The sequence below is a fragment of the Martes martes genome (genome assembly GCF_963455335.1).
Source record: "Martes martes genome assembly, chromosome: 8".
NCBI classification, from domain to species: domain Eukaryota; kingdom Metazoa; phylum Chordata; class Mammalia; order Carnivora; family Mustelidae; genus Martes; species Martes martes.
In genome coordinates this window covers 58,415,504-58,440,063 of record NC_137895.1, presented here as the reverse complement: position 1 = coordinate 58,440,063, position 24,560 = coordinate 58,415,504, and the positions used below count along the sequence as shown (strand labels likewise).

At 39.0% G+C, this 24,560-nt stretch overlaps 1 protein-coding gene across 2 annotated transcripts in view; it reads left to right on the top strand.

The window, feature by feature from the left end:
- The first annotated feature begins 12,662 nt into the window (after nt 1–12,662).
- The window catches only part of EPS8 (EGFR pathway substrate 8, signaling adaptor), a 181,878-nt gene continuing 169,980 nt past the window's right edge, over nt 12,663–24,560 (top strand). The window contains exon 1 of one of the 2 annotated variants that reach the window (XM_080810596.1): nt 12,663–12,931. The gene's annotated coding sequence lies outside the window, so the exon portion shown is untranslated. The remainder of the gene's footprint in view (nt 12,932–24,560) is intronic. The other variant, XM_080810597.1, reaches the window with a different exon arrangement.

Sequence of the window (24,560 nt, the reverse complement as noted above, 5' to 3'; positions counted from 1 at the left end):
TTGAGAGAATGCCTTTGAGCCAGAAACACTTGACTTATCACCTTGCTCTAGGGAATTGCGAGCTAGAAAGATGCCATGTTTTAGAGAGGAAAATGACGACCTCTCTAGGAAGATTATTTGCATTTGTCTAGGAGATAACCTTATTCACCCATTGTATGGAGGGGTGCCCAGAATAGAAATGAGGAAGGAGCAAAGATTTGCTAAGTGGACAGCTTCCTAATTCCTTTTGAGACATGCCTTCCAAGGATAGCTTTACTTTGTTTGAAGTGTTGTGATTTTTCCAAAAGTGGGTATATACCAATTTTGGTAAGTGTGAAAACACATCGGAGAGCCAGAAAAGAAATGAGTTCTATATATTTTTTATAGCCAATCTCTCCCCCATCTTACAGCCCTACTGGTGGATAATGGAAAACTGACATTGTGTGGGTAGGACAAGGAGCAACAGGAGATAGAAAGGTTGTACAGAGATATGAAAAAAATTAAGAATATGTGTAAACTGAAGGGTGTGTGCTGAGAAAGGGCTTTGTGCAAATGAGGGTAGAGAAAAAAGGAAGTGCTAGTATAATTTCCAGAATCAGCATATGTCTGCTGCCGTCAGGTACAGCAGGAGAAGGAAAAGAGAAGTTTAACGTAAGAGCTGGGAGAAGAGCTGAGGTGTTTCAAGGGATACGGTAGAGAGGGAATGGCAGGAAACCACACTCATGATGACATTAGGACAAATTGTGAAAGAAACAATATGGTTTTTCTATAACTTCTTGCACTTCATTTTTTGTTTTCCTGTAGAAGGAAGTATACATCACAAAAGTGAAAAGCAATGGAGGAAAAGACTATGAGCTCAGATGATCTTGACTCCTCATTTCCTGAGCTTTGAAAAGAAAGCAAAAAAATATGTCATCAGGCCAAATCCAAGGACAGAAAAAACTTCAAGTCTCTCTCATCAGGACAAGAAGTGTCACAGACCAGGATGGTAAAAAACTAAAAGCTCGTGACTTATAAGGAAACTCAAGTAAAGAGGCAGTTAGGTTTCTATTTCAATCTGTCTTTCGAAGTGTATGAGATTATTTTTCCAACTAATTTTATTGAGTGAAATCTTCCATCTGGTTGCACTGAAAGAGAATTTCAGAGTTGTGGAATCGTAGAATCAGAGCGGGTAGAATCAGAGCGGGAAGTAATCTGCCTGTCTTTTCCTCCAACCCCCTCATTTTTCTTCTAGCAGTTCTGGAGTGTGATGTAAACAGAATTGATCAAGTCCACGTGATCCAGACTTGCTCATTAAGCACAAAACAGCTTCTGCCACTCCGGTGTTCCCTTCCAGCTCTTACTCCATCCCTCCTCTGAGCTAAGCTTCTTGCAAACAGCAGTCTGCCTGCATTTGCTCTCCCCCCTCCCTCACCCTCCTTTCACCCCCCAGGCCACAGAGCTGCCACTGTCTGGAAACTGGCCTCACAAAGTGTCTTCATAAAGCCCCCTCCTCCATCTGTGCAAACGTGGGCTCTGGGGCAGGAGGGCTGAACTTTAAATCTTGCTTTTGTCACTTGCTTCCCCTGTCAGCCTGGGCAGCACCTTCACTTCTCTCGGGTTCATTTTCTCATCCATAAAGCCGGAATGATCATCATAATCTCTACTGCACAAGGGTGTTGTGAGAGTTGAAGGTATCAAGCCATGCAAATTGCCAAAAATGGTCCCTGGCATGTTACAGTTCCTTAAGAAAATAAATCGGAATTCTTAGCTATCGTTATCTTTCCCGATATTTTGGAGTATTATTGTTAACCAAGTCTCTCCTTCCAAGCTTCCTTCCATCCCTCCCTCTTTGCTTACTTCCCACAGGCTCATCTCCTAATTGTCCTATTTCACTCTGTTACTTGCTTCTCTGTTTTCATTGGAGTCTCCTTTGCCTCTCTCTGCCTCTTGACCTCCTAATCCAAATTTTATCCTGAAAATTTGTCTTCTTACTCTAATACATTTTCCTAAAGAGAAAGGCATCCGTGTTATTCTAAACATGTCTTCTGTCTTGACTTCCCTCATAGTTCTACACTTGTAACTACTTATTGGTTGTCGCCACCATTACAAAGATACTTCAGTCCAAGATGTACAACACAGAATGGATTATCTCCCTTTTCACCAGACCTGGTTTTACCTTATAGTCAATGGCACCCCTCCCTCCTAATCTGGTTACCCACATCAGAATCTTCTTCCTTCCTTGGCTTCTTCTACATTCAGTCATATGATGATTCTACTTGTGTCCCAAGTGTGGTCTCTCTTCTCTCTTTTCCTTTCTTAGTTCAGGCCTTCATTATTTTTTTCTCTACAGAAGACCAGCCTTCTAACTTGTCTCTACTTCCTACCTTCTATTCCACCAACCCCTGCTCACATATTTCCTCAGATAAAAACCAGATCATTAATTCAATCACATATTCGCTCACTTATTCACTACTCACTTACGTATTTACTTAATAATAACATTTAATGAAAACCCACCTGTGCTGAGTACAGATCATTGCACCCCGTAACACAGGCATGCTCGTGCATGAGCCTGAACACACACACACACACACACGCACACGCACACACACGCACATTGTTTCTCTCTTAACCCCCTCCACAGTTGCCTTGCATGGTCTTTTTTTCATAGCACTTAATACAATCTGAAATCAGCTTGTCCAATTCTTTATTGTCTGTTTCCTTTATGTAAATTCTGGGAGAGCAGGGATTTGTAAGTTGTATTTATTACTGCCTCCCCAGTGCCTGAGCAGAACTGAATGAATTAATGAGGAAAATTTGAGCTGAGTTATGAAAAACATGCAGCCGTTTGTCAAGGGAACTTGGAGTGGGTGGCTGGGAGAGCGGACACAGAACATACACAGGCACAAGGATAATAGAAAGGAGTCAAGGCACTTTGAGGAATTTAGAGGAAAATAAAATGATCTGTACTTGGCACACAGTGAGTTTTCATTATGTGTTATTAAGCAAAAATAAGTGAGTGAGCCCATAAATGAGTGAGTGAATGCACCACTGAATTAATGATAGTTTTTCATCTTACAGAATATGTGAGCATTGATTGGTGGAATAGAAGATAGGGAGTGGAGACAACTTAGTATTTAAATAGGGTAACTGGTCAGAGAGATATTTTCTGATGAGGTAACATTTAAGCTGAGCCCTGAATGAGGTGAAAGAGTGAACCATGTAGATATCTGGAAGGAGAGCTTTACAGGGGATGGGAACTGCAGGTGCAAAGGCACTGTGGTGGAAGTGTGCCAGAGTGCTCAAGCAAGGAACATGGAAGGGGGTCAATGAAAGGCCACAGAGCAAGTCTCTATGATGCCAGCCTGATTTTCCAGTTTTTGTTGGGCATCCATTTCTCTGTGCTCAGACAGTACTTGGTATTACATTGTGCTGTTATGACAAGGCATATGGTGGTTACATTATGTCTACTTAATTGCCAAAACTGCAAGCCCTCAAGGGTGGGAACCATTTTGTACTCCTTGTTGTATCCCCAGGGGCTACCCCTGTGCTTGGTAGGTGTTGGAACCTTTGCTGAAAAGATGAATCAGAGGCCCTTAAGATGCTTTCTCATGTCTGAGTCACATGACTGAGTTTCTGGGTTCCCTTTGTTTTCAACACTCTTCTTTTCATCACCTCATTCTCTTAGCATCTGGTAGTAAGCTACCAGCTTTGGCTACTTCCTTCCTGGCACCTTGCATCATGGACATTCCTCTATTGATTTCTAGTCACGACCTTCTACTCCTCCCCAGGTTTCCAACATATTGCAGTTATAAGTGTGGCATGTGTGGCCAAAGAGCTTTGATTATTGGAGCTGTGGGAAGGCTCACCAGGGCACTGATAAATGAATAGAATAACATGATAAATGAAAAGAATAACATGGTTTCATAAGATATCAGTCCCTGTAAACAGGTGACAACTATAAAATGAAACTTTTTGTTTTAGAGCAAGAAATTTGAACTAATTTATAAGGGATAAGAATTTTGAAGATTGGGGGCGCCTGGGTGGCTCAGTGGGTTAAAGCCTCTGCCTTCAGCTCAGGTCATGATCTCAGGGTCCTGGGATCAAGCCCCGCATCGGGCTCTCAGCTCAGCGGGGAGCCTGCTTCCCCCTCTCTCTCTGCCTGCCTCTCTGTCTACTTGTGATCTCTGTCTGTCAAATAAATAAATAAAATCTTTAAAAAAAAAAAAGAATTTCAAAGATTGTGAATATAAGTAATAATCATCAGCAAACAAAACAGCCTCCAAATTGTCAAAATACGTGTCATCAAGAACATGAGCAAAATGTATATATCTTATCATAAAGTAACTTTTGATTTCCCTATGTAAAACCTACTTAGTCTAATTTCATACATAATTATAATAATTTGGTTGCCCATTTTTTTTAATTTATTTTATTTATTTGACAGAGAGAGATCACAAGTAGGCAGAGAGGCAGGCAGAGAGAGAGGGGAAGCAGGCTCCCCGCTGAGCAGAGAGCCTGATACGGGGCTCGATCCCAGGACCCTGAGATCATGACCTGAGCCGAAGGTGGAGGCTTTAACCCACTGAGCCACCCAGGCGCCCCGGTTGCCCATTGTTTTGAGTAATAGCGGACTAAACATAATAAGTCACCAGGGCAGAAGATGGTGGAGGAAGTCACAGCCACAAAGTGGTTGGAGGGATGCCCAACTTCCCGGAAAAGACAGAAAGACTTAAAGAAGCCGACATCAAGGACTCAAAGTTATAGATATTGAGGACAACGATGCAGTTATCCTTTGAGGCACCCTCATACAGGTGCATAAGACTTAATCTACAATGTTGAGTTAAAAGATTCCAATTTTTTAAAAAAGATTTTATTTATTCATTTGACAGAGAGAGATACAGTGAGAGAGGGAACACAAGCAGGGGGAGTGGGAGAGGGAGAAGCAGGCTCCCTGCTGAGCAGGCAGCTGGATGTGGAGCTCGATCCCAGGACTCTGGGATCATGACCTGAGCTGAGGGCAGACACTTAACGACTGAGCCACCCAGGTGCCCCGAAAGATTCCAATTTTTAAAAATAATTACTTGTTTATTTGCTTTTCAAATCTCATCTGCTGACAGAGCCTTCCTTGACTTGCATTTATTTGACCCCAAATCTGATATGAACTGATAGATTATAAACTTTAATTCCTGTGAATATGTTTTTTAGAGAAACAACGTGTTAATTACAGACACTGCTGGGGTTGTTAAGAGTATAAGAAATAAACTCCCGGAAGATCCTATAAAGGTTACCTGTATCTTCAGAGTGCCTTCCTACGATTTAAATGTCTTAGTTGCAAGAGCTTTGCATAAGGAGGGGTTGTGCACCTGTGTAGTAAATTCATGAATGCGCGCAATGATACCTATGGTTAATAAGATCAGAAATGCTGTGCTTAGCATGGTAAGAGAGTGTGGGAAATGCTTTGAAAGCTTTGTATTTGTAAGTGTTCATTAGAAGAAAGGAAAGTTGCAAGTGTATTTGGAAAGTCAACAAGTCTTAATAGTACATTTTAGAGATTTTCCTCTGTGTGTGTGTGTGTATTTCCAAGTCTTTTAAGAAGAAATTAGACATGGAATCTAGGGGATATATTTGCATTGATGAAACATGGACTTATACACTTAACAGAGAAATTATCCTTAAGGTTGTTGGAGTTTTCTTGAGCACCAGGGATATCTGAGTGAGAAAGTTATTCAGAGATGTGAATTTGCTTTTTAAAACCTTCCAAATTTGTAATAGGAATTTTCATTTGTTGTGTTTTATTCCCTCAACTCCCAGATTCTACTGCTAATGAAGAACAAATTTTGGGTGCCAACTTAAGGAAACAGAGTCTGTGTTTGCAATGCCAATGAGCATACCCAAAGGGAATTGTTAAATAGCTTGAGGGTTATTATAGCTCAGTAACCTAAAGACATAAAAACACAATTTTAGACATTAGGGCTGAAAATTGAAAAATCTAGCTGAGTGATAGAAGGAGTAAAGAATTCAGAAATACCCAAAGTTCACAATAGATAATAAAGTATTATTATGCTATTTTCTCTGCTCCCAAATAATATAGGTCTGTGGTTAGAAATTCAAATATTATAGAAATATGGTAGCTGAAAGAGTGGAACTAAATCCTAGCTACAGTGTCACCATAAAAATGCTGTTAAAATGTTGACTTGTATTTCTCTTACATTTTTTAAAATCATTTATTTATTTATTTATTTATTTTAAAGATTTTATTTAATTGTTTGACAGGGAGTGAGATTACGAGTAGGCAGAGAGGCAGGCAGAGAGAGAGGAGGAAGCAGGCTCCCCGCTGAGCAGAAAGCCGGATGCAGGGCTCTATCCCAGGACCCTGAGATCATGACCTGAGCTGAAGGCAGAGGCTTAACCCACTGAGCCACCCAGGCGCCCCTCTTACATTTTTTAATATAAATTAATTCATACTGTATAGGGCATTGCAACTTGCCTCCCCTACCCCAAACAACTGTATATCTTTTTTTTTTTTTTAATTTTTTATTTGAGAGAGAACGAGCTAGCACACAAGCAGGGGGAGGGGAAGAAGGAGAGGGAGAGAGAATCTCAAGCAGACTGTGCTGAGCACAGAGCCTAACTCAGGGCTTGACCCCCGGATCCTGAGATCATGACCCCAGTGGAAACCAAGACTCGAGTGCTCAATGCACTGAGCCACCCAGGTGCCCCAACAACTATATATCTTGATATCCACCCAAATTAGTATTAATTACCACCTCACTCTTTTCAATCATAATATAGAATTCCATTTAAAGGCTATACTGTAATTTAAAATTGACGATTGGTGCGGCCAGGTGGCTCATTCGTTAAACGTCTGCCTTCGGCTCAGGTCATGATCCTAGGATCCTGGGATCCAGCCTTGCATGGGTTTGGGGGTGTGGGTGGTCCCTGCTCAGCAGGGAGTCTGCTTCTCCCTCTGACACTCCCTCCCCCATCCCCCCCGCTTATATTCCCTCTCTCTCGCTGTCTCTCTGTCAGATAAATAAATAAAATCTTTTAAAAAAATAAAATCGATAATTATTTACTTTTTCCTCTGGTTATTTTACTTTTCCCTTTGAAATCTCTTCTGTTTAGACACACGTAGGAAAATAAAAAGCCTAGTTTGACTAGAAAAAGTGGCAAATAGTGAAACAAGTGCTATTTTTGAATGGCAGATTTCCAGTTCTGTGGAATAAGCATACAATAATCTCAAAAAGATAAAACAAACGATGTCTGCTTTGCATTTTAAAGAAGATTCAGAAATAAATAAAAATAAGAAATATTCAGGTGTTACTAGTAAATGGATCAATCTCTCTCAGATTCAAAAATTAAATTTCCCTCAATTGTAGAAGCAGAATTTCTGGTCAAAATCAATCGTACTATAAAAATCAACTTTCACATTTAAAATTAGAAACAGAGTATCTGTGATCCTGCTCAGAAGGAGAGCTCTATCTGCAGAGATCATCACTGAATGAGTCATTGAAAGGTCGGGGGTAATAAGGAATGAGGGATTCTGACGACCTGTGTCTAGGTCAATAAAAGAACAGTAACCGGATCACTTACATTGCAGATCAGACAATTGTCTTATCCTTCTGTCATTCTGCCTCATCTCTCTCAGCCTTTCCAGAGCTATAGCTGTCTTCGTGCATTAATGTCCTCCCTGCTGTATGCAATTCAACAATCTTTTCCTCTCGCAGGAGCAAGGACAGTAAGTAAGGTGAACACCGATGACTCACTGCTGCAATTTATCTATGTTAGACCTGCTGTTCTATCTCCCTTCTCGTTGCTCAGAGGTAACCACTGTCTTGAATGTTATGATTAACATTTCTTTGTTTACACACTAGTTTTAAACAAATGCATATGTGTTCCTAGATAACATATCATTTGGTTTTGCTTGTTTGTAAGCTTTGTCAACGGGGAACTTGTACAAAATCTGTGAACTCCAGTCAGTGTTATGCCTCCAAGAGTTATCTAGGCTGTTGAACATACCTGCTGTTTCCTCATGTTCCCCATTATAGAATATTTCATGATCTGGATATATCAAAATTTATTTCTCTTTCATTCACTTAAATTTTCATTCTTGATTTCTTCTTCTTCTTCTTCTTCTTCTTCTTCTTCTTCTTCTTTTTAAGATTTTATTTATTTATTTGAGAGAGAGAGTGAGAGAGAACATGAGAGGGGAGAAGGTCAGAGGGAGAAGCAGACTCCTCGTGGAGCTGGGAACCCAATGTGGGACTCAATCCTTGGACTCGGGGGTCAGGACCTGAGCTGAAGGCAGTCGCCTAACCAACTGAGCCACCCAAGTGCCCCTTGATTTCTGCTTTGATCCATGAGTTATGTAGAAGTCTATTTTAAAATCCCCTTTATTTAAGTTAATCTTTAGAAATTAAAATGTACTGTTACTTGAATTTTAAATTAAACTTAAATCTTTAAAAAAATTATCCTATTTCTAAATCTATTGGGAGATTTTAGTAGAGATTATAGGATCTAAATCAGTGATCAACAAACCCAGTCTCCAACCTGTTTTCCTACACTAGTGAACTAAGAATGGTTGGCATATTTTAATTGGTTGAAAAACACAGAAGAAGGATAATAGTTTGAGGCAGGTGAGAATTACATAAAATTCAAACTCAGGGGGCACCTGGATGGCTCAGTTGGTTAAGCTGTTGATTTGATTTCGGCTCAGGTCATTATCTTGGGGTGGTGGGATTGAGCACCAAGTCTGACTCTGCTCAGCACAGTCTGTTTGTCCCTCTCCCTCTGCTCCCTTCCTGCCACCCGCTCTTCTATACACTGTCTTTCTATCAAATAAATAAATAAATATCTTTTAAAAAATTCAGATTTAGTGCACCTAAATAAAGTTTTATTGGAAAACTCAGTCATGGTCATTCACTTAATTAATGACCATCCTTGCTCCTGCAGGAAGATAGGTGAATTGCATAAGTATATTTTCAATGGCAGCTTTCATGCTACAGTAGCAGAGTTGAGTAGTTGCAACAGAGACCTGCAAAGTCAATGTACTTACTATCTAGCAATTTACAGGAAAAGTTTTTCAACCCCTGATCTAGATAACACAAATTCTTTGAAATGTATTAAGTATGCTGGTTAATTTATGTAAGTATTTCTTTTTTTTTTTAAAGATTTATTTATTTGAGAGTGTGTATCTGCATGTGGGGGAGTAGGGGAGGGACAGAGGGAGAAGAAGAGAATCCCAAGTGGACTCCCTGTTGAGCACAGAGCCCAACAAGGGGCTGGATATCATGACCCTGAGACCACCCCAGCAGAAACCAAGATTTGGAAACTTGACCGACTGAGCCACCCAGGTGCCCCAATTTTTGGAAATATTTCTTATGGATTTGATGAGAATGTCCATTTTCAAAGTGTTATATATCTATAGATCTACATCTATATATCTATAACTATCTATATACATGGAATTATGAATAATTTATCAATAAGTGAGAGGCTGTTGAAATAACCCCCCATAATGATGGATTCATCAATTTCTCCTTATAGATTTATCATTCAGTGGAAACCCTGTCCGTCTCCAATAATATTTTTTTTATCTGAAGTCCACTGTGTGTGATATCAATATAGCTACACCAATCTTCTTTTCAATGTCTTATACCTGATATAGTGTATGTTTTTAGTTCCTAGAGCATCAAAACAATAACAATAGAAAAATTAAAGATCCCTGGTTACAGATCAGCATGCCAAATATAATAACAATAATGAAAAAGTTATAAGTATTGCAAGGATTACCAAAATGACACACAGAGATATGAAATGAGCAAATGCTGTTGGAAAAAGGTACTGACAGACTTGCTGGTTGCAAGATTGGCACAAACCTTCAATTTGTAAAAAACAAAACAAAACAAAAAAAGCAAACACCCACCCAGTATCTTTGAAGTGCAATAAAGTGAAATGCAGTAAAATAAGTGATGCCTGTATACCTTTTCTTATTTATCCACAGATATATTTTGCATTATTTGCTTTTAAGACTGCCCATAAAGCTGCACACAGCAGTCCCTAAATGATATTCAGGGGTTAGATTGGGGGACTGGAATGGGGAGGGTATTTGAAGGATATATTTGACTTTTCAGTACTTTAGATATAGCACCTAGTGTTCAGATTACATACATTCAGCCTCTACAATTTCTTCACATTTTCTGTGTCTAGCTTTTATACCCAGCTGTAGACTTAATCTGTTCCTCAAGTTTTGTAACTTCACTCCACATCTGAAAGACCCTATTCACTCCATACTTCTTCATTCTGTCCTGCATTATTTTCAATGCCTATTCCAACATTAACAAATGAGATTTTTAGAAAGGGGAAACTTGTATATGGTGGCACTATAAGCAGGCAAGTTTGCCCAATTCTCAGCAAAAGTAAAAAAGAGATTATTAACACTGGTTCTAAACCCTTAGAAAAGGTAATAGGGATCATTGATGCCAGAATAGGTTATTTTGAAAATGGATCCTGTTTAAATAGCTTTGGATTTTTTTTCTTCCTTTCTTTAATAGATACTTGGACTGGTGTATTTAGGGATGCTAGAGGCAGCGAATTTTCGTTTCAGTAAAGTATTTAGGAAATCATTCATGAAATTCTTGTTGGTTATAGTATGATTGTAAGAATTAAAGTGCTTGATCTTGAAAAGTGTTTGTTCATAAATTATTATTAACTGGGAGATTATTTTTGGTGGTGGGCTACAAGACTCTTTTCTAAGCCTGTTTTATATAACTTTATTAGACTTCAGTGGAAACAAAGAAGCCATGTTCATTAACTTTACAGATACCATAAGTTAAAAGTTATCACTAATAAGATGTTAAAATCTGAAATTCTTGTCTTAAAACAAACAAGATGAAATTTAATATGGATTAAAGGCAAAAATTGGGTTTAAACGTATAGAATTATAGAAACACAGACTATGTAAGGTGGAAGCTATGGTTTAATTATAGTCCATGTAAAATACACTTGGATATTTTATTCAACTCTAAGTAATATGTTTGCTAAAAGAAAAACCTAACACAAGTTTGGGATGCCTTATTGACAGGGTATGCTTGGATCAAGGGGCTACTGATCACTTTGTAACAAAGTTCCTGGCCCACTGTATTTGCGTGTTGTGTTCTCCTTGAGTGCATGATTTAAGAAGGAAAAGGAAAAGCTGAAGGAAATGCAAAGCAGGGTAAAAATTGTGGTTATGAGGGCTCACCATTCCATTTGACAAATAAAATGATCTAAAAATTTTGGAAAATATTACCAATTCTGATAGTTACTTAAGTAGTTCGCTTCAAATATTTCAAGGCTTGCAACGTCTGTAAAGAGTGAGATTAATTCCTAGGGGTCAGAATCAGCAGAGTGGTGCTAAGGGAAGTTGAATTGATATTTACAAAGCAAATGATTATAGATCTTTTAAGCAGAGCTGGGTTTTAATTCTGACACCAGTATTGGCTGTGGCAAAAGAGATGCTACTTCTGAGAAATACCCTGTTGACTACGAATAATAAGTCCTATCTCATTTTAAGGATTAGAAATAATATATAAAAATTGCGTAGGTAAAAATTGAATAGTCATGATTATACGTAATAACAATAAGTATAAAGATTTCCAACATAATAAAGGTTTAAGTGGATGATGGTATGATGGAAATACTGCAGAGACGATTTCTACTTAAGATAGGGGACTGGGCTTATGTTCTATTTGAACGTTTAGCATAATGGTTTTAATTTCCACCTTGGTGTGAAACCTTGCTTTCCCCTGACAGCGCTGTCCTTTTCCTTGTCTCACAGAGCGAGCATGTCTACTGTTTTAACCAAGTTTATCTTTGTTGATTTCTGAGTCACTTGCCTTTAGAGAAGTTGGAACAGGAAGGGGGCGTAGCTATGACAAATGAGTGTTTTAAGACGAAGACTAGTACAGGGCTTCTCATTTAGTGGCTCAGTGAGCTACTCATGGAGGAGGCAACGATTAGGAGGTTTAAGTTGCGAGAGGGATTAAGTGAAAGAAGTCTCCACTACAAACCACATCAGGCTCTTGGCAAGAACTACGTGAAGAATGGGATCTAAGGCAGGCTTGCGAAGCGGGTCTGGGCTTGCAGGCTGGAGCTAAGGACCGCACGGAGGCCCTTGGGTGCCACCAGTTGATGGCATGAATTGAAACAAAAAAGCGCAGAGCGACAAAAGGGGGAAAATAGGCGGCAGGGCCGAGAGAAGGAAGACGAAGGCTAGCGGGTCGTTGGGCGCGGCGAGCTTTGTGCCCAGGAGTTGTGCTCCAGGACCCGGGGAGCTGTAACTGGGCGCTCCCACGGCCGGGGGCATCAACCTTGCCCGGGGGTGAACCTTTCCACATGCTCTGTTCCCCTTCCCGCGTCTCCCAGCTGCTAGTCGGTCCTGCTAGGGCACTTCTCGAAACCTGTCCGTAGCTAGGAACCCTGGCCCGACTTTGATGGCCTTGATAACTTAGCCCGGCGCCCTGACCTCTTTTCTCCCGCCCCACTCCCGCCCACCCCGCCCCACCACTCGGTTCGCCTGCAGCGCTGGGGTCGACCAGATACTCCGCGGTTCGGCTGCCGCCAAAACCCGGAGAGTGGAGCCAGCTCCGGCCGCGCCGGGGGCGCGCGCGCGCGTTCTCGCTCGCTGCTAGCAGGGGTAGTGGGCATGCGCGGCGCGCGGCTGGCTTTGGCGGCGAGCGGGTGAGCGGGCGGGCAGCTCCAGACTTCACAGGCGGCGGCGGGCGCGGCGGTCTTGCCCAGCGCGAGACCGGCGTTGTGCTCGCCCGGGAGATCGCTGCTCTCCAGCCGGGCGCCGACCGCCGCTTTGAGGCTCGCGGGGGATTGGAAGGGCGTGGTCCCGGTCGGGGGCTTTCTCCCCGCCGCCTCCTGCCTCGTCCCGCCTCGAGGCGCCTCCGGGGAAAGCCACGGCCCCGAGGGCGGATCCGAGGTAAGAGCCCCTCGGGCGAAAGGCGCCGGCCGGGGGTCCAGCTGTTTGAACTCAGACTGGATTTTAAAAATCCGCCTTTGTGTGCTCGGATGGAGCGGTGCCAGGCGCCGCGTCCGCTTCCATTCACTTTGACTGCTTTCAACTGGTGTCGGGAGCCAGGTGTGCCAGGGCGCTGCTGCCGGAGCGCGTCTGTGCGCCCGGCCGTGGAGCGCCGCCGAGCGGGTGCCGACCTTCGGCCGCCCGCCGCCCCGCGCCGCCCGCGGAGCCCGAGGCTCCGGGAGGGGTGGGCAGAGAAGATTCTCAGTGTCCTTGTAATATTTCCTGGTAACCTGAGCTTCCGCACAGATACACCTGCGCCTGTCTGGTCCGTGGCGCGACTACGAAAGCGGTATTCTCACGGCTTTATTTTAGGCTCGGGGTTTCGAGAGCTACCCTCCCCACGCTCACATGGAGGGGGTCTTTTCAGATGGATAGTTTGGGGCAAGGTCCCACCATCGCACACCCTCTCAAATTAAGATAGCTCGTTGTTTTTGAACAGTTGTCACTCCTGATTCCTGTTGACTTTCCGTTCTTAGTTTGTTCCACTTTAATCCCCGTTTTACTTTTGGAAGATGGCCTTTCTGGTGTCTTTGTCAACTAACGCCTTTGGAGTTGATTTCTCCGCGTATGAAGAGCCGGTTCGCTTCTCCTGGGGTCACTCTTCTTTCTTTTCAAGGATTATCTGTGTGCAGAAATCTTTGCACGGATCGTTCTCTTCCTTTGCATTGTTTCTCAAATCCTTCTTTTCCCGTAGACCCATAGTACTGCTGGAATCTCTTTGGGGGTAGGACGCCTGTGGTATTAGGATTTGAAAACCATAGACGTCTAGGGCGGTAGAGCATTAAGAATTGGAATTCTCCTTTACAAAATGTATTTTAATGAAATGCATTACTGCTTTTCTTTTGAAGATTTCATTTTTTGTCTCATAAGAGGAATAGTAATATTTTAAGAGTTCAGATAAAACCTGGTTTCAGATGCATATGAACAACTTGATTTTGGCTTTGTTATTCTTTTGCGAGATAGGAGAATTAGGATTCCCAGAAGACTTTACACACACATGCATATGGAAATACACAGGAACAGCAAAGTAGTTGTGCTGTGTGTTGCTTCTAATTTATTTCTACTGAGAGGATACCATTCTAAAGGGACTTGAGTTTTGCAAAGGCTGCACTAAATGTAGATCGTGTGGATATTGAAATTAAAGTCAGTGTCATCCTGTCTCATAGATTTCCAGTTTGGAATCGGAGTTTTTCAGACAGATTGTTATAGTTCTTAAGATGCCAGTGTGAAAAAATTTTGGTCATGGGTTGACACTTTGACTTATAATTAGAAAAATAATGCACTTTATACAATTGCCACTAAAGGGTATCACAAATGTAATAACATTTTATAGAAAGCCTTTAGTGCAGAATTCATAGATTAAAGCTTTTCAAAATTCCACAAGTCATTCAATCCACAGCAGGAAAAAAAAAAAGAAAACTTTTAATTTCACTATTCTGAAATAACCACTGTTCACAATATTTGGTACATTCTCTTTGAAATCTTTTTTCTTCCCACTTTCCAATGCCACTGAATATCAGTAAGTAGTAATTTTCAGCCTTTTATTAATGATGGGAGAATACTTGAAGTTGAATTTGGGGTGATTCTTCAGCATGGTTTATTCTGAATTGTTTTCTATCAGGAGTCTAGTGTCTAATTTTGAACGCTTTGTTTGTTTCAGGTCAAATGAAAGTATTTCATTTTGTTTTCATTTCTGATTTTTTCTCTTTTCAATTTTTTTACCTACGCTGATACTTTTCAGTTATCTGTCCTTTTCCATGCTATAACATAGGCTTTGTATCTTTGCTTTCAGTTTTTATTTGATAGACCCCAAATCCTAGACCCTTCCTTTTCTTGAGCTATGCTACATACATGTTCACTCACGGCTTTTTATTTTTCTGCTGACTCTTCTCTTTTCTTCATTTACCTACTTTAATTTTGCAAGAGCTCACTTAAACCATGGTTTGTGTAGGAGAATATGGTATCCACAATAAAAGATGATAGTTTTTCTCAAGGTCACTCATTAAATGCTTAAAGTTTTGCTGGGTGAGTATTTTAGCACTGATTTCATTTATGTAAAATTTAACTTAGCTTTGGTGAGTTGTATTAAACAGATTTGGATCATCACAAAACAACTTAAGTTAATGATAGGTTACAAACTTTCAGACATCTGCAATGGTATGTAAGGGGAAAAGTGGAATTTTAGTTAAAGTGCTTTAGCTATAGTACAACCCTGCTGGGAATTACTGCATGAAATTGTTTGCAGCTGTTAGTGATTGAAAATATTTTCTTAAGGAAAATTCTGTAACAACATAGTTGTCAACATTTTAACTTTAATGTATGCAGGAAAGGTGCTCGGTGTTTCAGTACAGCCTCTGCAGTGTTTTCTAAAGATTTTATTTTTATTTATTTATTTGACAGAGAGAGGGATCACAAGTAGGCAGAGAGGCCTGGAGGGAGGGAGCGTGTGTGGAGCAGGCTCCCTGCTGAGCCGAGAGCTGGATGGGATGCCATGTGGGGCTTGATCCCCAGGACCCTGAGATCCTGACCTGAGCCTAAAGCAGAGGCTTAAGCCACTGAGCCACCCAGGCACCCCTCTGCAGTGTTTTCTAGATATAGTCTTAGATAATATTTAAAAAATATATATTTTCCTTTTAGACCAGTATTAGATTTACAGAAAAAGTATAAAGATAGGGCAGTGACTTCTTATATACTCTGTTACCCAACTTCCTTCTTATTACATCTTACATTAGTATTTGTGATAATTAATGAAGCAGTATTGGTATGTCATTACTAACTGAGATTCACACTTTATTTAGCTTTCCTCAGTGTTTATCGGATGTCCTTTTTCTGTTTCAGGACTCTACCATCTTAGATGCCATATTACACTTCAGTTGTCATGTCTCCTTATGGTCCTTTTGGCTGTGACAGCTTGTTAGACCTTGTTTTTGATGACCTTCACGGTTGTGAGGAGTATTGATGAGATATTGGGTAGAATGACCTTCTACTGGAATTAGTGTGACTTTGTTGCCTTGATCAGACTGGGCTTTTAGTTTTTTGAAAGGAAGATCACAAGTAAAATGCTGTTTTTATTGCATCATATAAAAGGTACGAGCTATCAACATGACTTATCACTGTGGATAATGATCTTGATCGCCTGCCTGAGTTAGTGTTTGGTAGGTTTCTACCCTGAAAAGTTACTCTTCTTTTTATGCTGTACTTTTAGAAGAAAGTCATCTTGCACAGCACACATTTAAGGCGCGGATAGTTTTACTTTTCCTCCCTGAGGGTGGGGTATCTATATAAATTATTTAGAATTCTTCTGCATGGCAGATTTTTCTTTTCTCCCCATTTGTGTATTTACTCAATCACTTACTTATATTGGTCTGTAGTCATGGATATACATTATATACTTTTGGTTATAATCCAGTACTACTTTATTTTGTTGCTCAAGTTGTTTCAGCTTTGGCCATTGGGAGCTCCTTCAGTTGGCTCTTGCGTCCCTTTGACATGTCTCCGTCAATGTGAGTTTTTTTTTTTTTTTAATAATTTCCTTACTTTCTGGCATTAAAAGATGTTCCAGGCTCATTTTTTATATTTCCATTACCTGTCCCAGTCCCAGAATCAGCCAGAAAGAATCTGTTTCATCTTCCTGGGAAATAGTATTAGAAGCCAAGATTTGGGTGCTGGGTTCTTGTTGCTACTGGGGTGTCATTGCCTCTAGATCCTCTTATCTACAGAGCAGGAAACATATGTATGTATGCAAAGCCTGTGTATACACCTTTCTATACGTATTTCTATACACAATCATATGTACCCATGTTAAGTGAAATATGAGTTCATATGGATATCTACAACTCTACACACCCTATTACCGCTTGCGTTGGTTCTGGACTTCTCTTGTTTATCTGTAAACTCATCCCAACCCATGAAAAGAAACCTGGCTCCCACCACCTGTCATCCATTTACTTAATTGTCAATCCTTTTATAAACTTATACCAGTATTGAAATTGCTAACTTGTGTTCTCTTTACAGAGAGTGGGAAACAACTTTATCAACTAGAGTACAGTCCTTATGTACAGTTCTTTTTGCTTTTAGTTTAGATTCCATTCCTTTTTCCACAATCCCACTTAGTGAGATAGTTGCATGCATTAATAATAGTTTCAGATCCTTTTGTCATAATTTCTGTTCCATCCTGGGATCCTTCTGACCTTCTAAATGATTTTTTAAAAATTTGCATACACTGAAGTTCTCTCTTTGTCCCGTAAAATTCTCTGGGTTTTGAAAAATGCATCATTTCATGTATCCCTTATTATAGTATCAAAGTACCATACATTTAAAAAAAAAAAAAAACCTGTGCTTCATTTATCACTCCCTTAATCCCCCATCTCCTTTTCCCCTCCTCCCCCACCACCACTGATTTTTTTTTTTTTTTAATTGTCCCTATAGTTTTGCCTTTTCCAGACATCATATAATGGGAATCATACAGCCTTGTCAGACTGGCTTCTTTCACTTATGAATATGCATTTAAGGTTCATTATGTCTTCTTGTGATTTGATAGCTCATTTCTTTTTATTACTTGGTAATTTTGCAATTTATGCAAAATGTGTTATCACATTTTGTATATCTGTTCATTTATGTGTTATCACAGTTTGTGTATCCATTTATCGATGGACATTTTTGTTGCTTCCAGTTTTGGGCAACTATAAACAAAGCTGCTACAAATATTCATGGGCAAGTTTTTGTGTAGACACAAGATTTCACATTAATTGGGTAAATACCTAGGAACATAATTGCTGGATCATATGATAAGATTATTGTTAGCTTTATATGATATTGCCAAACTGTTTTCCAGAGTGGCTGTGCCATTTTCATTCCCATCAGCAATTAACGCAAGCTCCTGTTTCTTCTCCTTGTCAGTTTTTGATGTTGTCAGTTTTATGGATTTTATGTATTCTAGTAGGTATAGTAATATCTCATTGTTGCTTTAATTTGCCATTCCCTAATGACATTTAATGTTAAATATCTTTTCATATGCTGTTGTATTCTGGTTATTTTCCTTGGGGAATTATCTGTTCTGAACTTTTGCCCATTTTTTAATAGGGTTGTCAGTTTTCTTATTGTTTTAAGAATTCTTTATATCTCTTTCATACCATCATTTTATCAGATATATATTTTGCTGATATTTTCTTCTAGTCTGGCTTTTCTTTTTCTTCTCTTAACAGTGTCTTTTCAGGGCAAATGTTTTTAATTTTAATGAAATCCAACTTGTCAATTTCATGGATAAACTTTTGGTGTTGCATTTTAAAAACTCATTGCCAAATTCAAGGCCATCTAGATTTTATCATTTTTTTTTAGGAGTTTTATAATTTTACTTTTAGGTCTTTGATCCACTTTTAGTTAATTTTTATGAAAAGTGTAAAGTCTGTGTCTAGATTCTCTTTTTTCGGTTGTACCAGTACCAAGTAAATGAGATTTTTAAGTCAATTAGATTATAAATTGGGATTAGGATTGAAAAGAAAGTGTTTTTATTTGATTTTTAAAAGCCTTCTGCAAAATTGCTTAAAGAAAATAGTTGAGAAATGACTCAGAACCAAAATGTAGTAATACATATAGACTGTGTTTTGAGATTAGTTCCTGGGCATTTGTGGAAGATGGAATTTTTTTATTCTAATAAAAGATATTATTTAATTTTTATTTAAAAATATTTTATTTATTTATTTGATAGCACAAGGAGGAGGGAGAGGGAGAAGCAGGCTCCCCACTGAGCAGGGAGCCTGAGGCTGGGCTCTATCCCAGGACCCTGGGATCATTACGTGAGCCAAAGGCAGATAGACAGTTAACTGACTGAGCCACCCAGGCACCCAGAAGATGGAATTGTTAATACAGAGTGATATCTATCAATTCTTTCAGATCTAACCATAAGAAATAATTATTAAGGTTTTCTTTTTCACAAAGAGGATCTGAAATAAGGGTATTGCAAGGTGTATGCTGAGAAGAGGCAGATGATGTATTGACCATCTAGAAACTTGATATGTAACTATGGTCTTGACTCTTATCCCATGCCACTCTTCTTGCCAGAAAGAAGTAGCTTTTTTTAAAAGTACCTTTCTTTTCTTTTTTTTTTTTTTTAAGATTTTACTTATTTACTTGACGGAGAGAGAGAGAGATCACAAGTAGGCAGAGAAGCAGGCAGAGAGAGGGGGAAGCAGGCTCCCCCCCCGAGCAAAGAGCCCGATGTGGGGCTCGATCCCAGGACCCTGGAACCACGACCCGAGCCGAAGGCAGAGGCTTCAACCCACTGAGCCACCCAGGTGCCCCAAAAGTACCTTTCTTTTGATATGTCAGTAACACAGTTCATAACATTGGGACCAGAATTTTTTAATATTGTTATGCTACAGATAGAACCATTAGCTTCCAAAAAGAATCTAGTGAGATTTGACATAGTGAAAGTAGCAGCTTTGGTGTGGCAGATGTTATATACATTATCTTTTTAAACTTTTACAAAAGCTCTTTAAGGCAGTTCTCCTTATTTCCATATTACAGGTAAGAAATGTGTTCAGAAAGATAAAGTGACTTGTCGGTGATCCATATGGGGAGAAAGGGACAGAGTTTGGATGGGAACTTTGATCTTTTTGATTCCAAAACTTCCCAGTTGGTTGTGTGATCTCTCATAAAAGAAAAAGTGCAAGGATAGTTAGTATCAGGTGTCCTTGATTTTATTCTTTTCTTTAAAATTTGTACATGTCTTAAATGACTACTGGGTTAAATGAGAATGGCTCAAAAATATTGTTTTTGAGATACATGGAGGTTCTTTTAACCTTTTTCTTTTTTTCTTGTTGACTGATCTGCATCTTAGTGGCCCAGAGGTGTGAATTATTGGAAAATGGTTATAAAGAATGAAGTTCCTTTAAAGAGAGGAACTTGGGTGCCTGGGTGGCTCACTTGGTTGAGCAACTGCTTTTGGCTCAGGTCATGATCCTGGAGTGCTGGGATCGAGTCCTGCTTCAGGCTCCCAGCTCCACGGGGAGTCTGCTTCTCTCTCTGACCTTGTCTCCTCTCATGCTCTCTCTCTCTCAAATAAATAAATAAAATCTTTTAAAAAAATAAAAAAGAGAGGAACTTGTGGGGCTTAGGAAAAATAAAACACATAATAGTAAAAGTAGCTAATTGTTTATACCTTTCCCCCACTGAATTGTATGTTTCTTGAGGGCAGGGAACTAAACTGAAGTTCTCTTTAAGCACAGCTTAAATGTGTCATATATGTCGTATATGATACACACAAAATGTTTTCTGAACGAAATAAGCACTTACTAGCATACTCTTTAAGAAGAACATTTAAAAGGGGAGGAATTTTCCTCCCAGAGTAAGTTGAACATTGGTACTTTTTCATTTATTCATTCATTCATCATTTATTGGGCATTTCTGGAATATCTGTTCTGTGCCAGACCCTGGGAATACAAAGATGAATGAGACAGGATCTCTGCTTTCTGTCTTCAGGGAACCCAGAGAATGGGACAACCATTTTAATAGAGTATAGAACTCATGTATGTATGCATTAAATGAACAAGCAAGGAAGCAATGGACTTTGAAATCAGAAAGACTTTACCTGCCTTAGTTTTCTTATCTAGGAAGTGGAAACGATGATAGTACCTACTTGACACAATAGTACCTACAACACAGTTGTAGGTTAAATGAACAAAAATTGTATTTATATCTCATCACATAGACAAAGGGAGAGGCCCACTGTGGCTGAGGAATCAGAAAAATCTTTACTGAAGAATGTGACATTTGAGTTTTATAGGATGAATTTTTGAGTCCAAGAATAAGAGTATGAGGAGGGACTCTGGGGCATTCCAGGCAGAAAGATGAATATGTTTGACGTGAAGAATGGTAGACGTGACAGGAGTAATGGGAAATTCTGCACATTCTCACAGAGCCTATAGGGATATTAGAAAGAACTGAATAATCAGTTATTTTTCATTTTTGTAGTAACAATACAATACAGTATTCATTGCATCATAGTAGGAGAGACTAAAGATCCCAAACCTGTTTTAATTGCATGAATCTCCTCTTCTAATCCTATGACTTTCTAAATATAGTCCTTTATATAGCAGATAAATTCTTGTTTTTTGTTTTTGTTTTGTTTTTTTTCCCCCAGTCCTGTGATACTCAAGTGATTTTTATTAAGAAAGAGGACTTGTGTGTTTTGGGGTAAAATCAGAGGTTCTGTCTCAAGCCATGCTTATATTTAGTAGCATAGCAACATTAGAAATGTAACATCCTGTAAAAGCACCATCTAGTCCTGTTTGAGCCAATCCAGAATTCTAAGAGCCATGAATGGTTTCTGAATAGAACCTGAACATAAAACTTAGCAATGTGCTAAAATAATTTGTTAATTGTATGAATTATGTGCTTGTTGGGGTTAGAGTTCTACAGCTGAAAAATCACATTTTTAATATAAGGGGAGAAGAGAAAAAGGAAAGACAAAATAGAAAATAAATGAACATTAATAGAGAGAAGAGAAGTTTATATTTAAGAGAGTTGTTAAAGTCCAGAACCAGACTATTTCAGTTACATTTTACCAAACATTTAAAGAGGAGTTAATACCTATCCTTCTCAAACTGTTCCAAAAAGTTTTAAGAGGAAGAAGTGTTTCCAAATACATTCTCTAAGTTCAGCATTAGTCTGATATGAAAACCTGATAAAGACACTACAAAAAAAGAAAATTACAGACCAGTATCCCTGATGAACATAAATGCAGAAATCCTCAACAAAATCTTAGCAATCTGAATTTGATAATACATTGAAAGGATCCTATACCAGGATAAAGTGGGATTTATTCTGGGGATACAAAGATATTTCAATATCTGTGAATTAGTCAGTGTGACAAACCACATTAACAAAATGAAGAGTAAGAATTAACGTGATCAACTCATTAGATGCAGTAAAAGCATTTGACAAAATTCAACGTTCATTTATGATAAACACTTTATTAGGAGGGAACATACCTCAATCTTATAAAGGCCCTATATGACAAACCCACAGCTAACACGATACTGAACTGTGAAAAACTGAAAGCATTTCTTCTAAGATCAGGAATAAGACAAGGTTGCCTATTTTCATTACTTTTATTCATCATAGTACTGGAAGTCTGGCCACAATATTCAGACAAGAAAATTGGAAAAGAAAAAGTAAAATTCACTATTTGTAGATAACATTCTACTATACTATATATGGAAAAACCCAAAGACTCCATAAAAAAACTGTTAGAACTAATAAACAAGTTCAGTAAGATTGCAGGATACAAAATCAACAGACAAAAATCAGTTCCATTTCCATATACTAACATCAAGCTGTCTGAAAAGGAAATTAGAAAAGCAATTCCATTTATAATAGCAACAAAAAGAACAAAGTACTTAGTAATGAACTAAGGAGGTGAAAGACTTATATAATGAAAACTACAAAGCACTGATAAAAGAGGTTAAAGAAACAAACAAATGGAAAGACATCCCATATTCATGGATTAGAAGATTAATGCTCATTAAATGTCCATTTAATGTCCATTAAAATGTCCATACCACTCAAAGCAATCTTAAGATTCACTGCAGTTCTCGTCAAAACACCAATAGCATTTTCCACAGAACTAGAAGAAATAAATCTTAAAATTTGTATGGATCCACAATAGATCCTTAATGGCCAAAGCAACTTTGAGAAAGAACAAAGCTGAAGGTATCACACTCCCTGATTTCAAACTGTACTGCAAAGCTGTCATACTCAAAGTAGGTGGTATTAGCACAAAAAGACACCAGTGGAACAGAAAACACAGCCCAAAAATCAACCCACACTCATATTGTCAATCTGTAACAAGGGAGGCAAGGATATACAGTTGGGAAAAGACAGTCTCTTCAGTAGGTGGTGTTGGAAAAATTGGACAGCTACCTGCAAAAGAATGAAACTGGACCATCTTCTTATACCATATGCAAAAATAAACTCAAAATGGACTAAAGAGCTAAATGTAAGACCTGAAAGTATAAAACTCTTAAAAGAGAACCTAGGCGGTAAACTCTTGGACCTCAGTTGTAGCAACATTTTTTTTGGATTTGTCTCTTCTCAAGGAAGGGCAACAAAAGCAAAAATAAACAAGTGGTACTACATCAAACTAAAACGCTTTTGCATAGTAAAGGAAACCAATAAAATGGAAAGGCAACTTACTGAATGGGAAGGGATATTTGCAAATGCTATGTTCGATAAAGGATTAATATCCAAAAATATAAAGAATTTAGTACAATTCAACCCTGGGTGCCTGGGTGGGTCAGTCTGTTAAAAATCTGCCTTCAGCTCAAGTCATGATCCCGGGGTCCTGGGATTGAGCTCTGAATCAGGCTCCGTGCTCAGTGGGAAGTCTGCTTCTCCCTCTGCTCCCCCCCGACACCTGGCCCCTGGCTTATGCACACACTCTTTCTCTCTGTCTCTCAAGTAAATAAAGTTGTTGTTGTTTTTTTTTAATACAACTCAACAGCAGAAAACCCCCAAAAATCCAAATAAATAAAGGGCAGAGGACTAGTATAGACATTTTTCCAAAGAAGACAAGACATGTGTCCAACAGACACATGAAACAATGCTCTACATCATCACTCATACACTCATCATCAGGGAAATGCAAATTAAAACCACAGTAAGGTATCACCTCACACCTGTCAGATGGCTATTATCAAAAAGATAAGAAGTAATAAATGTTGGCAAGGATGTGAAGAAAAGGGAATCAATCCTCAAACACTGTGGAAGGAATTTAAATTGGTTCAGCAACTATAGAAAACAGTATGGAGCTTCCTAAAATAATTAAAAATAGAAATACCTTATGATCCAGGAATTCTGTTTTATTTGAAGAAAATGAAAACATGAGTATGTACTCATATGTTCTTTGCAGCTTTGCTTACAGTAGCTAAAATATGGAAGCAACCTAAGTGGCCGTCAATAGATGAATGATGAATGAATAGATGAATAAATAAAGATGATATAGTGTGTGCACACACACACACACACACACACACTGGAATATTAATCAACCATAAAAAAGAATGAAATCTTGACGTTTGTGTCACTGTGGATAGACCTAAAGGGTATTCTGTATGTGATATAAAGCAGAGAAAGACAAATACTGTATGATTTCCCTTAAATGTGGAATCTAGAGAACAAAGGAACAAACAAAACAGAAACAGTCTCCTAAGTACAGAAAACAAACTGGTGGTTGCCAGAGGGGAGTAGGGAATGGGAGTATGGGCTAAAGATGAAGGGGATTAAGAGGTATAAATTTCCAGTTATAAAAGATGTAAGTCATGAGGATAAAAGGTACAGCGTAGTAATATTGTAATAACTGGATAAGGTAACGGATGGTAACTAGGCTTACTGTGGTGATTATTTCATAATGTATGTAAATATTGAATCACTATGTTGTATACCTGAAGCTAATAAAATATTGTATATCAACTATTCTTGGACAATAACCAAAAAACTCAAAAAAAAGGGAAAACATATTTTTTAAATCCCT